This window comes from Macadamia integrifolia, unplaced genomic scaffold (genome assembly GCF_013358625.1).
Source record: "Macadamia integrifolia cultivar HAES 741 unplaced genomic scaffold, SCU_Mint_v3 scaffold215, whole genome shotgun sequence".
NCBI lineage: Eukaryota > Viridiplantae > Streptophyta > Magnoliopsida > Proteales > Proteaceae > Macadamia > Macadamia integrifolia.
The window spans coordinates 323,099-328,601 of NW_024868541.1; the positions used below are offsets into that span (position 1 = coordinate 323,099).

General features: G+C 43.8%; 1 non-coding gene across 1 annotated transcript; it reads right to left on the reverse strand.

Annotated features, from left to right (window-relative positions):
- Nucleotides 1–419: 419 nt before the first annotated feature.
- LOC122065907 lies at nt 420–526 on the reverse strand. Its single transcript, XR_006136154.1, has one exon. It is a non-coding gene; the product is annotated as a small nucleolar RNA R71 (small nucleolar RNA).
- Between the last annotated feature and the right edge of the window lie 4,977 nt (nt 527–5,503).

A 5,503-nucleotide genomic window follows, 5' to 3' on the forward strand; every position in this document is an offset into this window, starting at 1 on the left:
CCTATACGTTTACTCTCTTTAGTACCTTTCAATATGGGAGACCAAGAGCAAAATCCTTCACCAAAATCTCTGAAAGATAGGTTCTATCCTACTAGAACAGCCTAACCTTCCTGCATAGTTCTACCACAAGCCCAGGGCAATAATTATGAGCTCAAATCTTAGTATATCACTATGTTGTCCCATTTTCATGGGACGCCCTCTTAGGATGCATACCTATTCCTTAGGGAATTTGAAGAGGTGTGTGTTCTAATTAAAGTCCAACAGCTTTCTAATGATGCTATTAAGCTTAGGTTCATCACTTTTACATTAAAAGACAAAGCTAAGAATGGTTGTATGGGTTACCCAAAAATTCCATAACCACATGGGAGAAATTCATAATTGTCTTCCTTAAGAAGTTTTTCCCAACTCACAAGACCAATAAGCTTAGAAGTGATATCCTCCAGTTTAGGTAGAAGCCTAGTGAGTCATTTTCTAAACTTATGGAGAGATTCAAGGATCTACTCTAGGAATGCCCTCACCATGGCCTAGACTTATGGCATTTATGTCAGATTATTTATGAGGGTATTGATTATCCAAATAAACAAATGAGAGAGTCTATGTGTCCTGGGGGATTCACATCCTTTATAGATGAAGAAAGGCATGGGAATTCTTACTTGACTTAGCTGATAAAACCCGTGAGTGGGAGTCAACCCAAGAAAGTGAAAGAACCATAGGAGGAAAAGGATATTTTATGGATGGGATAGTAGCCAAGGAATCTCATTTGGATAGCCTAAGCAACAGAATTGAGGCTATTGTTCTTAGAGAGCCATCATCAGTCAATTTGGTTAAGATGTGTGTCACACCCCGTTCATACAGAACCGGACCGGTGACAGGGTTAACTCCGGTTAACCCAAACCTGCCAGGATCATCTGATATAGTATCCAACTACAGTGCACACACATCTAAAATCAATGTTCAAAAGTTCAGCGGAAGACTTAATTTACCTGTAAATACCCCAATATACTTGATACCCAAATTGTAATATATAGATAATTACATGTGGGCCTGCAGGCATGATATTTACACAAAAAGAATAACAATTCACGTATCAAGTACACAAAAAGGGGGATCATCTAAAGAATCAAAAAGTATAACCCAGCTCAGCATCAATACTGCGGTCCCGTAGCACAGCCCTTGCACGTGCAATCCGTGTCGTGCTAATATTCCTCAGGAACCCACCAATCCTCTTCGGGGAATTCAATTGTGGGGTCCGACCCTTGATCTTCAGGCTGGTGACTTGCAAAATCATCTAAAAGAGGTGTACACGTAGGATGAGCTCACTAGCTCAGTAAGTGAAAAGAAGGACCACACAATAGTCCACACAACAATCACAACCATATGCACTATATACCATGCAATTCATTTTTCATCACATCCACCTAAACAACATTACTAAGTCTTTGGTTTAGTGCTACTACAACCACAGTGCGCGTATACTCTAGGTACGAACCGCGAACTCCATCCGGCGATACGCCCATAGGGCTGTCGGAGAAGGCCCACCGTGAGTACTCGAAAAATTAAAGCATGGCGACCACCGGCTCTCAACATAAAAGTAAATGACAGAAAATAAAGGTGCTGACTCCAGCAATTTAAAAGTAGTACGATTGGCCCTCTTAAATATACCACCGAGGTTGCCGACTATCCTAATGACCAGCCGGGCGTATGTCTAACCGCCATAGTGACCCGACAACCGCGAACACTGCTTCCCCCCAAATGGTAACGCAACACCTCAACCCCTGTTGGGAAGGGTCGTAGCACGGGAAGATGATAATCCTAAACCGCATGCTCCTATATGACATAGTACGATTGCATAGTGCCACAACGTCCCATTCCACGGGCCACTAATGCACTCATTTCCAAGCCGACTACGGCTTCTAGTCTATTAATGCATTATGTACAATGATATCATCATTCATCACATAATCACATCATCATTTGATATTGAGAAAATAAACACAACACACATGTCATAATAATATGAGGATGGCTAAGCTACATATAATTTGCATGATGACATGGCTAGTCTAGATACAATTTGATGAATGCCAAAGAAGCCTAAAAATGAGGCCAAACGTCCTCTCCCCACTTACTTGTAGTGTACAAAGACTCACGCCCGGTACGGGTGAGATCCGGCGTGAGAAACGTAAATTTCGATGAACCTATCATAAGTGAATAAGGTTAGCATTTCACCACTTTGGGGTCAAAACTATCAAGATTTGATGACAAAATCATGTTTAGAATCATAAAAGAAGGTGCACATCCGTTTTGGGTCCATTCGGACACAAAAATCACATTGGGGGCCTCTCGGGTGGGTCGAACAGCCCACCTGTCACAGCCCACCGGTCTTCACAGGTGGGCAGGTCAGCCCACCGGTCCTGACCCATCAGTCATGACCGGCGGGCAGGTTAGCCCACTGGTAGGGGCCCGTCGGTGGAGGCCAAGGGTCGGCTAGGATCGGCGGACAAGTTGGCCCAACGGTAGGGCCCGTCGGTTGGCCCCGAGGGCCTACCCTCTCAGGCAGGTGCCCTCAGGCGGGCCTTTTGGCCCACCGATCTCGGTGAAAAAATGCCATTTTTCCTGAAACCTTCCCCAACCCTTGGGGAAACAAATGGGGCTTTTCCAAACTCATTTTCCACACATTCAAGGTCACATAAGATGATTCTAACCTATATCTAGGTTAGATTTAAGGAATGGAAGCCATCTTACCTTCTTTACTCAAGAACTCTTTCAAAAACCCCAAAATCACTTCAAATCACCAATGCTTCTCCAACCTTGTAAACACTTCTTCAAATCCTTCAAACTCAACACATAGACCATCTATTAAACCTTAGATTCATCATTTCAAGGGGGATTTACAAGACCTCAAGAAACACTACCCAATCAAGGGTTTTACTTAGATATGGTGAAAGTTTAAGGAATATAGCCTTCACTCACCTCTAAACGTAGGTCTCGTGTTGGAGATCACTCTTCCGGCGTCGGAATGGGAAGATCAAACTTTGGCACCGCTTAAATCCATTTCTTCTTCCTCTTCCTTCCCCTTCCTTCTTCTTCGTTCTCTTTTCTCCCTTCTCTTCTCTCTCCTCTTAAATCTTCTCATCAACTTTTCGTGTAATAAATGAGATATTGAAAAACACAAATAATGCTATTTATACTTTCTTAAAATCATTAGTAGCACATGGGTGGGTCACTCAGGTGGGCGGATGCGCCCACCTGTGACCGCCCACCTGAGGGCCGAAAATTGGTCAACAAGTGGGATTTTGGTGGAATTCGACTCTCGGCATGAATCTCACTCTCGACACAAGGTATATTATACATATGCGCTTTAGGATACGGCTACATACCAGCTTTATCCGTACATGGCCTTATGATATGTGCATGTACACGGCTTGGGTACACCCGTCTCCTCTGGCACTGACTCAGACTTGTCTGGCCAACCGGTGTTCAAAGTCACCCTTACCATCATGGTCCATAAGGAACCCGCCTTAATCCTCTCCGGTTCGGGTCCTACATGGTTAAATCGGGTCAACCGTGTAATTAGACCGGGTTTACAAAGTAGGGTATCACATTTACCCCCCCTTTCTGAAAATTTTATCTCCAAAATTGGCATACCTGGTTGTTCGAAAAGATGAGGGTACTTGGCTTGGATTTCATCCTCTTTCTCCCAAGATGCTTCTTCAAGTGAATGATTAGCCCATCGCACCTTTACGAAGGAAATGGAGCGGTTGCGAAGGGTTTTCACCTTTCGGTCCAAGATTTCAGATGGTTGCTCTGTATAGGTCATATCCGCTTCTAGATATTCTGGTTCCACGGGTAATACATGAGATGGATCATAAACGTATCGCTTCAGCATGGATACATAAAATACGTTATGGACATTCCCAAGTGAAGGTGGCAGAGCAAGCATGTAGGTTACTGAGCCAACTCGAGCTAAGATCTCAAATGGGCCAATGTATCTCGGGCTCAACTTACCCTTTCTATGGAATCTTTGCAACCCTTTTTGTAGGAGAAATCTTGAGGAACACCTTTTCTCCTGCTTGAAACTCATTGTCTTTCCTGCGGTTGTCTGTATAGCTCTTTTGGCGTGACTGAGCTGCCTTAATCCTTTCTCGAATAACATTGACCTTGTCACAAGTCATTTGTATCATTTCAGGTCCTAACATTCGGCGTTCGCCTACCTCATTCCAATACAAGGGAGTTCTACACTTCCTACCATATAATGCCTCATATGGAGCCATCCCAATTGTAGCTTGGTAACTGTTGTTATAGGCAAACTCCATAAGGGGTATATATTCTTCCCAACTACCACACATTTCCATTGCACATGCCCTGAGCATGTCTTCTAATATCTGTATGGTTTGCTCCGACTGACCATCAGTCTGTGGGTGGAAAGCAGTACTCAAATTCAATTGTGATCCCAAGGCATGCTGGAAGCTTTTCCAAAATCTGGAAGTGAACCTTGGGTCCCTATCTGATACAATGCTCACTGGCACTCCATGCAAGCGCACTATGTTATCCATATAAAGTTGTGCTAATTTGGCCATAGAGAACTTGGTCTTGATGGGAATGAAATGAGCAGTCTTAGTAAGCCGATCAACGATCATCCATATCGCGTCCATCCCCTTAGGTGTACATGTTAGTCCGATGATAAAGTCCATTGTAATCCTATCCCACTTCCAGTCTGGTACTGGGAGTGGCTGAAGAGTACCATAAGGTCGATGCCTCTCAGCTTTTACTTTCTGGCATGTAAGACAAGTCGCCACATACAGGGCTATTGTGATTCTCATGCTTGGCCACCAGTAATTTTGTTTAAGGTCTTTATACATCTTTGTACTTCCTGGGTGGAGTGAGTACTCAGAGCTGTGTGCTTCCCGCACTATCTTGTCTTGTATATCCAAATCATCGGGCACACATAACCTACCTCAAAACAGTAATGCCCCATCGCTGGCTAAAACAAAATCAGGGTCGTTCATTGTTTGATCTTGAATCTTAACTCTGATCCGCTGCAATTCAGGATCCAAAGGTTGTTTCATTATCACTTCGGATGCCTAATAGATGGATGCACCTGTAGAGCCACCAGTGATACAGTCAACCATTTAAGGTTTTCTAGTTGATGTTCAAGCTCTAAGGTTGCTCCTTCATATAAGAGGGTTTCATCCTTTAGCAACGCCTCCTGTACAAGTGGAGGGCTGACTGCTAGGTATGAGAGTGACACAGTCTGTGCCTTCCGACTCAATGCATCTGCCACTACATTGGCCTTGCTAGGATGATACTGAATGTCGCAATCATAATCCTTCATGAGCTCAAGCCATCTCCTCTGCCTCATGTTCAAATCTTTTTGGGTGAAAAAGTACTTAAGGCTTTTGTGATCACTGTATATCTCGCACTTCTCCCCATACAAATAATGTCGCCAAATCTTTAGGGCAAAAATGACTGCAGCTAGTTCCAAGTCATGAGTGGGGTAGTT